The sequence below is a fragment of the Schistocerca nitens genome, chromosome 3, assembly GCF_023898315.1.
Source record: "Schistocerca nitens isolate TAMUIC-IGC-003100 chromosome 3, iqSchNite1.1, whole genome shotgun sequence".
NCBI classification, from domain to species: domain Eukaryota; kingdom Metazoa; phylum Arthropoda; class Insecta; order Orthoptera; family Acrididae; genus Schistocerca; species Schistocerca nitens.
In genome coordinates, this window is record NC_064616.1 from 585,823,929 (window position 1) to 585,836,462 (window position 12,534).

Below are 12,534 nucleotides of genomic sequence, written 5' to 3' on the forward strand. Positions count from 1 at the left end.
TTCCACTACAAGATCCATGGGCTGATGCATGGCATGACACGTGACAGTTACCTTTCTAGTGCTCACTGCAGGAATGATCACTTCATCCAGCACACACAGTCTCCACATGCATGCGTGCGCATCTTCCTGTACACAGTATCTCATCTCGTCTAGCATAATCTTCGAGCGGCCACAATCTATAATTGCCTGAGAAGCTTTCAAAAAGTCCCATCCGTGAATGACGTCATGACTACACTCATGTAAGATGGCGAATTCTAAGGGCCGTGTATGGCCACTTATACCCACACGAATGGTACATCTTCCTGTAGGTTTTACATATTTCCCATTAGCTATCTTAAGCAGACGTTTTGTTGTCGACGAGTACGGTTTCTGCAACTGGCGGTGGTACTTCTCTGAAACGACTGAATATGATGCTCCAGAGTCCACAAGAGCTTGGGCTGGTTGGCCATCCATGATGATATCGACGTAGTTTCCTATCATTTTTGTAGTGATTGACGGTGGAGGATTTTTCTCTTCGGCAGCCTCACCTCCAAGGAAGTTTTCCAGGTTGCAGTGGCTAGGTGATCGGCTGGAGCTTCTAAACGGTGATGGAGACCTTGATCAGCATGTTGCGGAGCGTCCTTTCCAGCAGCTAGCTTGCGACGCTGGTGACCTACATCGTCCTGCACCCACATCTTGTTCATCTTCGTCGTTCTGGAGTCGGCGTCAGCTAAGATCGGTCTGCTGTCTGCCGTCTTCTGGCGCAGGCATCGTCAATATCCGCTGCCTTTCTTGACAATAGCGCACAACGTGTCCTGGTCATCCACTGTGGAAACATCCTGTGTCCTCCAGACGTCAGTCTTCCTTGGTGCCCAAACAGGTTCCTCATGCGGCATTGTAGGAACGTAACTCCACCTGGGTCTTGACTTTTTCACCGTTTTAAAGGGAAGTGAAGGATGAGAGATTGGGTTCAATGTCTGTTCCACTTCCTCCCTTATGACCTCTTGAAGCGTTTAAGTTTTTTGATCACTTGTGCAATCCTAGTGCCTTCTGAACTTCCTCTCTCACTATCTGACGAACACTCGTGAAATCGGTTGCTTCCTCCATCACAGACATCGATACTACAGTTTGGAAACTGTTCAAACTTCTTGCATGTAATTCTTCTTTGGTGCATTGTTTCGGTGTACTGGCACCATTTTGTGAAGTCGTCTGCTGTCGAAACCTCCTTCAAGAGTAGGGCTTGATACATGTCCTCAGCAACACCCTACATGGGATGTGCAACCTTATCTGCCTCCTTCATTCTAGTATCCACTATTTTACACAGCTCCAAGACATCTTCAATGTACAATGCTGTAGTTTCTCCTGGACACTCTGCCCTGCACTTGAATGTATCTTCAGCCTTGCACATCTGTTGTTTTGTGTCGCCAAAATACTTGGCAGTTCTGCCTGGAATACTTCCCAGTGTGTGAACTTCTCCTCGTTGCTCTAATACCATTGCTTGGCAGTGCCCTCCAAGTAGAAAAATATGTTAGCCAAACACACGGTGTCATACCATTTGTTAAATTTGGCTATACACTCATATACCTTCAGCCACTTGTTTGGATCTTGGCCATCGTCACCAGAAAACCTGGAAGGATGTCTCATGTGGTGGCACACAGTTGCTGTCATCGTAACATCGTCTTCTTCTGTCTCCGATAGATGGCGATCTGTTGAATATGGCTTGAACTCGGGTCTCTCACCACGTAAACGGCTGCTCTGTCGTGGCATGATGGGAGCCACTGTGTCATCGATAATGTGCACTATCACAAGTTCCAGTACCTGGTGCCTCCACCATAATAATGTCACATAGAAGAAGGTGTACTTAGATGAATGACAAACACTAACTTCATTTAACGAAGGTTTATTCAGCACTTGCACATACAAGTGCACGGGGCGAACTGCCTCCGGCCAGAATACATACAGTATATATACACACCTACAGAACATTCCAGTACAATGATTCTTGACATTTGTGGATACTTCTAGAATGTACTCGAACCAAATATAGAAATTAAAATTGTACAGTCCAGGTGAGTTTTGAACTCACGACCCTCCATGCAACAGTTTAGTATCATAACCACTGAACCACGGTGCTACTCAGCTTCTTCTGCGGCAGTATGTTTTATATGCAGCGAAAAACAAACACCCATATGCTGAATTTGTCCATTGGTTCCAGGTGGTAAGAAATGCAATGTAACACGCTTTTCAGGAGGTGTAGTTTGCTCTAAAGGAGTAAGATTTTTACACGCAGACCAGGAACTGAGCAAAAGCAAGTTATTTTGACAATTTTTTGGCCAAAAGTAGTACTCGTACTATAGTTGTAGTTCTGTTACACCCATTTACCCACTCTTGCTTCCTGTGATGTAAGTATTCTCTAATGCCCTTGCTATATCACACACATGAGGAAGAATCTCTTGAGGTTCCCTTTCATATGCATTTCCTTTTCAAATCCCAATTTTTTGGAGTTGAAAACAAATTCCTTACTGGACAATGGGATAAGTTTGTTTATCCCATTTACAAATTTTTGGGCACATTCTGTAGTTTTCTGTGCATCATCAGATTGATTGCTTTGTCTGAAATTCTGTTATCCTAAGTCTTCCAATTCTGTAGCACTCTTTGAAGTTACGCAACCATCCACTGTTAACCTTGAAATCACTGTAATCTATGTCACACGCTATTTGATGTGCATAAGGTAGAAGACCACTGTCATGCCACCACTAGTTTTTGTAACCAGTGCGCCTTGTCCACCTTGAGTATCCTTAGTTTTTATTATGTTTTACATAGCCATATTTCTGCAGAATTATTCAAAATCTGTTCATAATTTTTTACCATGCTGTGGATGATCTTTGATGTTCCTAATTATGTTTTGTACCCGCTCTTTGGATGATGATTGTCCTTTACTACCTTTCACTGGAAACTGGATTTCTCTCTCCCTGTATGACGAGGATGATGAACTACGTGATTCAACACCTGTTCCAAAATCACCTTCACTTTGTAAGTGTGTGTACAGTATATGTGCTTTTTATGGGGAATGCAATGTTACAGCATTTCTGTACTGACTCCAGAAACATGTGATACAAAAGTACACACATTCACAAGGAACCACTTGACTGGAATACATGAAATTTCCCACTTACTGTGAGTGGTTGTCTTACTATTTGGCTCACGGTCAGGCCCAAACTCCCATATGTTGACAACCATGTGTCTACAACCTGTACTCGTACATCCATTATGTATAATCCTCTACATGGAGACATTTTACTTGACACTCGCTTGCCCGGTGTCAGCAGATAAATATGATATTGCAGTGCGCGTGTTATTTCGAATTACGAATTCAGAATCATACAGATACTTTAGTATCATACTTGAGTGCGAGGTTGCAAAAGGCCAATGATGTTTATGGTATTCAGTGTCCCACATGTTGTCTAACACGCAACCACAATATTGACTGCTAATGGTAACAGGGGCTGGAACTGGAGGTATCCAATGGTGAGTGCAGTATGAGGCTACGGAGTGTAGTTGCACTCCTTAGTTGACAAGGAACTCGTAACAGCTCTACAGTGCTAGTGGTGTCGATACAAAGCAGAGCGACAGCAACGATAAACAAAGCAAACATTGCATTATATTTACAATGGGTGCCGAAGTTGAAGTTTCATCAGTAGCCATCCATCTGTTAGAGGCACTAATTTAATGTTTATGCTCCAACAAGATACACACTGAATATTCACCGACACTTTCAAACCATTATGCCCACCGGAATAGATGAAAAATATTAGGTACGTAGACAGCGAGGTGCCTAGCAGTTGTTTGGAAGAAATTTTGCCATGGTAACACAATGAAGTTATACTCTGATTACAAATGACATATTAGCAGGTGATCTTCATTTGCTTATTCATGACATAACATCACAGTAGTTCCACCTTAATTGTCATAAATATTCTATACAGTTTGAACAGACAGCGATGTTATTGCAGTGAGGGTACATATGCGAATTTGCATTCTATTTCTGTATTGATACAGTGAAAACGATATAGTTTACTGCATATGTGCAGTGTGTCTTCAGAACAGTTAGCACATAAACATTTTTAAGCTATTGGTAAATGTTTTTCACTAACTGATGTTCCAGCTAGTATTAGACAATAACGATTCATAGTATGCGATAATACTTTTCAACTCTCTATAGTAAGTGAAACATTTCTGTGAAATTAATACATAAGCTGTACTATTGTGCATGTAGTGTTTTGCAGAGTTCATTACATTTTGTGCATTTCATGTAACTTTTTTAGTAACCTATGTATATGTGAATAGGCAATTGTTTTTATGGAATAGAGGGCATGTCTGGGTTAATTTAGGAATTTGTAGGTAACCAGCTAGTTTAGAGACAGCCAGCTTTCAAAATATTAGCTGGTTATTTTTGTGGTGTGCTACAGTTGGAGGTTTCTAGCAGCTAGATGCACATCATTGCACATGTTGAAGGTGAGGTTGCAGCATTGAAAGTAATTGTGAGAACAGTTCACATGTTGGTGCTATATTTCGTTGAATCATACCTCCTGGCAAAGTTGCTTTCAACATCTGTCTAAATATGCACAGAATGTAATCACATTGTATCCTGCATGTTGTATGACTGGCCATGAGCGTCTTTATGGTTGTCAACATTTTTAAACATTTAGTTGTGTATGAAAAAGTGATGCAAACTTACTGCTGTGGCTTTGGTTTGTGCGTGATAAGTTTTTTTGCAGCACTATTGGGGTAACAGCGTGCATAACTTTCACATCATTTGCTTATTATATTATCCAAAATATTGCAACCTTTTTTTCTAAATTTGTGGTAAAAAGTGAGCATTGTAATTATGCATTGCCTTTGATACACATCTAATGGAGTTCTTGGTGGTGTGATGTTTGCTTTCTTTGAGCTTTAAAACAGAAGTGAGTATTAATGCTAATCTGTGTTGTTATCCATGTTCATTGCCAAGAATGTGTGTTTGGAGAACAGCTTTGTATGGCAGTGAAAACAGGAACGGAAGAGAATTGAAGCATTTGAGAAGTGATGCTACAAAAGAATGATGAAAATTAGGTGGACTGATATGGTAACAAATGAGGAGATAGTCTATAAAATCTGTGAGGAAAGGAATATATGAAAAACACCAACAAGAAGAAGGGACTGGATGGCATGAAATGTATTCAGGCATCAGGGAATAACCTCTATAAGATTCAAGTGAACTGTAGAGGGTAAAAGCTGTAAGGGAAGAAAGATTGGAAAACATCCAATAAGTAACTGGTGTAAGTTGCAAGTGCTACTTCTTGATGAAAAAGCTTTGCGCAGGAGAGGAATTTGAGTCAGACCAGTAAGAAAATTGACTGTAGCTGCAAGGGATGCTGTATGCTCTACTCCATGAAGTGTCGATTTCAACCAAAGCAGATGCAATTATATTGGCACCTAACATGAACACTGCAGTAGGAAATAAGCAACAGTGATATGGAAGACAAGAAATCTGAGCCATAGCATATGTTGTAGAGACAATGACAGTCTACCAAGGCCAGTAGAGAATGGAATGGAATATCAAAGATTTCCTGGGTGTATACAGAGACTGTTTGGAGGCTGTCAGACTAGTGTGATGGTATGCATCTGATCTGTTTCACCTTGTTGTGGATTAGAGAGAATTTATTTTCCACAGAAATTCATCATATGCTGAGGCCTGTTCACTGGTCAAGTGAGATGTTGCAAGAGATGGTGTATGACAAACATTCTATCAGAATGACACATTTTACTGGGCTGTGATATGTATATAGAGATAACCTTTTCTGTGGCTCTTGTAGGGTGTTAAATGTGGTCTGTGCTCGGCCACAGATCTTGATATAATCAACAGCACTCACTCACTTCCATTTTTCTTCAAACAGAGTACCTGTTCTTGCAAAGTGATACATACTGAGTCATGATCTATAAGGGGCAGTCAAAAAGTTCCCATTTGAGGGCATTGTTGCAGCATATATACAATGTACTGCAACTCCAATGCGGTTACATAAGCACAGGCATGTAGACAAGGAATGTGTGGCATTCATGTCTTTCTAATGTGCAGTAAATGCGAAAACATGAACTATGGTGACATTGACAAATGCATCCATACAGGACATATGCGCTGTTACTCTTTTCTTGGCTGTTGAAAGACAAACATTGGTGTATGTACATCAGAGAATGTGTGAAATTAAGATGAAACATCCAGGAAAACTGTGACTAGGAGTGCTGTTGCTTCATGATTATCAATGTCCCCATATTGCAAATGTCATCATGCAGAACTTAAGCCAAGTCAAGTGGGAGACACTAGAGCACACGCCCAGTAGTCCTGATCCCTCCCCTGGTAACTATCATGCTTCCGGTCCCTTAAAAAAGGCCTCGAAGGGTTCGCGATTTGTGTCAGACAAGGATGTGCAGGAGGCAGTTACAGGCTCCTTTAATCAACAGCACACAATGTTTTATCAATGTTTTACCTGAGACCTTAGGCTGCATTCTGGACAATGCACAAAATGTCAAAATCTTTGTAACACACATCTCGTAGCTAAAACAGAGATCAGGTTTGGACTTGAAATATCTGCTGCCCTGTTGTCTGCATATAAAATAATTTTATTACAAAATAACTTAGTCAGTTTTACACCACAGATATGACAGATTGGAGGATACCCTTGCCAAAGAAGGAAGTTATTCAGAGGTCTGTCACGGTGAGTTCATTCCATTGGAGTGATCAGTATGAGGTATGTCAGAAATGGTTGATGTCACTGATCTCAGGTTATTGTCCCACATGTGTTATCACTCCTCCTTCCATGGTTGCATGACTTTTTGACCTAACAGTGAGATGATAGCCTGCAGGAGTTGGTTAAATAGAGCCACATTAAGTTTCCTGGAGGCTTGCTTTGCTGCTACATCTGCTGTCTCCTGCCTCTGAATTTTTACATGTCCAGGAAATCCAGTAGAACCATACTTGTTTCCCTTGGTGTTGAAGAAGGGCAGTCAGCCCTGAATCATTTTCTCTGCTCTGTGCATTTGCTGCTGGGCTTGTATGGCACTAAGGGAAATGGAGCAGATGTTAAACATTTTCCTTCAGCAACATCCTCCAACAAAGGTATCAGCATATGGAATAGGTTACTAGATATGTGAGTGGCTCAAAGACTTCTTAAGTAATAGAACCTAGTATGTTGTTCTTGATGACGAGTGTTCATCAGAGACAAGGGTATCATCAGAAGTGCCCAAGAGAAACATGATAGGATTACTGTTATTTTCTGTATACGTAAATGATCTGGTGGACAGGGTGGGCAGCAATTTGTGACTGATTGCTGATGATACTGTGGTGTACGGGAAGGTGTCAAAGTTGAGAAACTGTAGGATCATACATGAATGGCAGCTATCTCTAAATGTAGCAAAATATAAGTTAATGCAGATGGGGAGGGAAAACAAACCCATAATATTTGGATACAGTGTTAGTGGTGTCCTGCTCAACACTGTCATGTCATTTAAATATCTGGACATAATGTTGCAAAGCTATATGAAATGGAATGAGCATGTGAGGACTGCAGTTGGGAAGGGAATGGTCAACTCCAGTTTACTGGGAGAATTTTAAGAAAGTGTGGTTCATCTGTAACGGAGATCACATATAGGATGCTGGTGCAACCTGTTCTTGAGTACTATTTGATTGTTTGGGATCCACACCAGGTCGGATTAGAGGAAGACATTGAAGCAATTCAGACGCAGGTTTCTAGGTCTGAACGACATGCAAGTATTATGGCGATGCTGTGTGAACTCAAATGGGAATCACTGGAGAGAAGACGATAATCTTTTTGAGGAACCCTATTGAGAAAATTTAGAGAACTGACTTCAGAATGATTCTACTGCTGCCAACATACATTTCTTGTAAGGATAAGATATGAGAGGCATGTAGAAAGTCCATTTTCCCCATGCTTTGTCAGTGGAACAGGAAAGAAAATGGCCAGTAGTGGTACAGGGTACCCTCTGCCATGTGCAATACGGTGGCTTGCGGCATATAGACTGAGCAGCTAAGGAAGCTAAAAGGACTCTGACTCCAATCTTGGCATACAACTTCAACATCGGCCACACTCATTTCTAAAAGAAAATCCTTTGCACATTTCCCAAAACACTTTGTTCTTGTCAACAGATGTTGAAGAGTTGTTCAAAGGGTGGACAAGCGACAGCGTGGTATGAAAGTTACAGGGTAAAGGGATATATTTTGTATGTGTGTTGCACCATGAGTTGTCACTGCTTGATGTGAAATGGTAGCGCAACAGCCTTGGCACAGAGATTGGGAATGGTGCTGGTCCGAAGTGTCTATCACCAGTCAGATGACGTTAAGGTGGATGGCATTTGTTATTTTTAACAATGATTCACTAACTGACCCATTTATTTTGCTGCAAATATGTCCATTTCCTGAATGAAGGTACGTGATGTGGCTCTGCTACCCTGCATGGCTGGGCAAACATTATCTCTCTCCTCTTAGGCAGTAATCATGTGGGTCTATTGAGATCCTGCATGACACTATCATCCTCCTGAACTTGCCAATACGTACTTGCAAAACAGTCATGTGATTCCAATCAATGAGAGCAGCTGTCTCACTGAATGCTAAACAGCAGTCTTATTGGCCATGATCCTGTCACTGTCGTATTTCTGACACATGCTGGTAGACATTTTCCTGTACCTGAGGCATAATATAATCTTCTCGCAAACAAATACATACAAATGTGACTTCTGAATGAGAAACCTGCTGTGTGATCTTTTGTTATACACAGAACGTTAATACCATTCTCCCTTCCTACTTTGTGCACTTGTCCTGAAATGCTAATCATTTGCATTTACAAGCATGTAGATCATTTTATGCTGCTATGACCATTGTTGCAATTTTAATGGCCAGCTTTATATTTACTAATAGGGAAAGAATAATGTAATGTTCCACATCAGTAAACATAATACTGAATGTTCATTTTCTGAATTATAATTTCAGTATTTGTTTATTGTAATGGCCTATGTGCTGATGATGTTATTGACTGAACTTTGCTTGAGCCTAAGTTTTTCAATTCTTGTCAGTGCTTCATTGACATTGGTCAATGTAGGATACTGAGATTCTTTCACATCCTCAATTTTGTCATGGCTGTGTTGTTAGTCAAGTTCATTTTTTAGTTCCCTTTTACCTACTAAGTATCTTGTAATTTTTTTACAGCTTTTGGAGAGTTTGTAACAGCAGCTGAGTATTCCATTTTGAGGTGCTGTTAGGAGAATCTGGGAAAGTAAACCCTGTAAATTTTGTGTTCTGGCAAGAGCTTATTTGAAGCTTTTTCCTTCAATGCACCAAGATATTAATTCATTTACATGTGAGTATTCATTTTAATGCCTCAAAAATTCAATGCAAGACATGCATAATTCCAGTCACTTGTTCTAAGTTACAGCTCATTGACTCTAGGTCCAAAAACATTTGTGCCATGTCATATGTTTAGCCTACAAGCAATAGCCCTATTCAGTCATAGTTCATTCCATCAACTCCCAGTACACAATGTACGGTGGTGGAAAAAAATTGCAACACCAAAAATAATTAATTTAGAGTAATGAAATTTTGGGAATACATTTGTCTAGGAAACATATGTAAGTGATTAACATTGCAAGATCACAGGTTAATGTAAGCACAAGATAAGCCATTGCAAATGTGAAATGCTGGTACATTAGTAACTGGTGTAACTGCCATAATGTTGAGTGCAAGCATGCAAATGTGCATGCATTGTGTTTTACAGGTGGCAGTTATCAGTTTGTTGGATGGAGTTCCATGGGTGTTGCATGTGGTTGGTCAATACAGGGATGGTTAGTGCTGTTTGTGGATGACGTTGGAGTTGTCGTCTAATGAGGTCCCATATGTGCTCGATTGGGGACAGATCAGGTGATCAAGCAGGCCAAGACAACATGTCGACATCCTTTAGAGTATGTTGGGTTACAACAGCGGTATGTGGGCAAGTGTTACCTGTTGGAAAACACCCCCTGGAATGCTGTTTATGAATGGCAGCAGGTCAAATCGTCAAGCTGATGTCCAAATTTGCATTCAGGGGGCAGGGGATAACCATGAGAGTGCTCCTGCTGTCATACAAAATCACATCCCAAATGATAACTCAAGGTGTAGGTCCAGTGTATTTAGCATGCAGATAGGCTGGTTGCAGAGCTTTAACTGACCACCTCCTAACCAACACACAGCTATCACCAGCACCAAGGTAGAACCCACTTTCATTGGAAAACACAACAGACCTCCACCCTGCCTCCATTGAGCTCTTGCTGGACACCACTGAAATTGCAAATGGTGGCGGTTTGTGGTCAATGGAATGCATACTACAGGGCCTCTGGCTCGGAGCTGTCCTTGAAGTAACCAATTTGTAACAGTTCGTTGTGGTGCTCTTGTGACAGCTGTTGCTGAATTTGGTGCTGCAGATGCAGTATGATGTGCCAGAGGTATACGCCAAACATTATGGTGCAACGTGGCCATCCAGAGCCTGGTCTTCTTGCAACCGTACATTTTTGTGACCACTGCTACCAGCAATAATGTACAGTGATTCGTGCAAAGTCTTTCTCCAATACCGCAGAAGGAATATTAAGCTTCTTGTAGCTGTAGTCCACAACCTCGTTCAAACTCAGTGGCACCTTTTTCACCTTAAAGGCATTATTGAAACTCACTACTTCCAGTCTCAAAGGTAACTAACACTCATGACCATTACAGTGTGTATTTAAAGCAAAGTTGATTTGCTTCCTCATAGTGGCGCTGCTAATGCCACTTTTATGCGACTAGTGTGAAATTTGAATATACATCGTCTTTCAGATGTAGAAACATGTGTACCAACTTTTGTTTATGTCACACAACTCCATCTTGGTGTCGCAATTTTTTTTTGCTGTGAGTCTGTGCTACCGAAACTTTGCATCATAATGTCATTGTTTATTTTAGGAACAAAAAGAAAAAAAAATCATGGGTATTACTTGTTTTACAGTAAAGGATCCCATTAAAATGTTCAATACATATGTGATCTCCTGATCATCAGCTTTGTTAATGGTAAAATGCACTCAGTTGAAAGTCTTGTTACAGGAGGTGTTGAATGGCTCTGAAGATACTTTGGACTTTGCCAGCCTAAATTGTCATTTTGAATTGAACAAATGAGAGAAAGTTGGATGGGAGTAAACTACAAAGGAGATTTGAGGGTTCACAGCTTAATTGTGCAATTTAAGGGCATTGACAATGTACAAAATTTATGTAAGGTACTATTTCGTTTGTTTGTAAATAATAAATTTGTGTAAAACAGAGAAAAACATTAGTATTCATTGGTGTCATATTCACATCATGAATCATTGCACTTTTGCCTCTGATATTTGTAACAATAAAGTAAAGCATCTTAAATTTCTTAATAAGTAATCAGTTGATATTATCAATTGGGAATATACTGTCGGATTGTAAACAGAAACAAGCCAAATACGAAGACAGCATTATTAGTGAAGTACACCACTTATAATTGAAATCATGTTTATTACTGACACCAATGTAAAACCAGGACAGAAGTGAACTCCTGGATGGATATTACAACTATTCCAGAATGCTGGTATTTATACAAACATTGTACACTGCAAAATATACACACAATACAAACATACAACTTCTTAAGAACCTCCCAGAAATGATAAATGTTAAGTAACAAATAATTGACTGTGGTCGGGTTTGAACTAGTGACTCACAGCATGCCTACCAGTAATGCTAACCATTATGCCACACTGTATGCACCACATCTTATGACATTGCTCCCTCTTGTGGAGAAACAGCAGCCTACTGTTTGAGAAGCTCTTATCAAAGCCAACTACAGCATCCTGGATCTGGATCTTGTCAGTCGTCCTCTGTACAGTGACACTTACGGATCCTTATGTTCAGGTTGTCTTGTTGCATCCTCTTCACTGTGGTCAGCATCAATGATAGCTCTTCCTGTCAACACTTCATGACCATTAAATAAGTCTTGAGTTTCCCTGAACTTCCCATTGTTAATCAGCAACTGTGATCAGTATCAGAGATAGCCCTTCCTGTTCAAGCTTCATGATCACTGAATGGGTCTTCAGTTTCCTGGAACTTTCCATTGTTAATCAGCAACTCTGGACTGTAGTAGGGCTTCTTACGGAGTACATGGACAACTTCTGTGTGATTTTGTATTCTTGACAGGTTCATTATTATTATTATTTTTTTTTTTTTTTTTTTTCATACGTGAAATCTGACAAGTGACAAAGGGTATGATACAGCATGAAGTACTGCTTTAGTAACTTTTCCAGTAGTTAGTTTTCCACTCCCAAGCTGTATCTCACTGGCTGGTGCTTGCCATTGCAGTGCTCTCAGTCTTTATTCTGGGTATCTGGTGTCCGTGTGGAGCCCAGCTGCCTTCGTTCTGTGATCCTGGTGATGAGGTGTTTCACACAGTCATCTCAAGTATCATCCCACTGAAACACAGACAGCATATC

General features: G+C 40.5%; 1 protein-coding gene across 1 annotated transcript in view; it reads left to right on the forward strand.

Moving 5' to 3' along the window:
* The window catches only part of LOC126248501 (alpha-soluble NSF attachment protein), a 63,981-nt gene extending 52,689 nt beyond the window's left edge, over nucleotides 1-11,292 (forward strand). The window contains exons 6-7 of the transcript XR_007545494.1: nucleotides 9,236-9,386; nucleotides 11,129-11,292. The gene's annotated coding sequence lies outside the window, so the exon portion shown is untranslated. The remainder of the gene's footprint in view (nucleotides 1-9,235; nucleotides 9,387-11,128) is intronic.
* The last annotated feature ends 1,242 nt before the right edge of the window (nucleotides 11,293-12,534 follow it).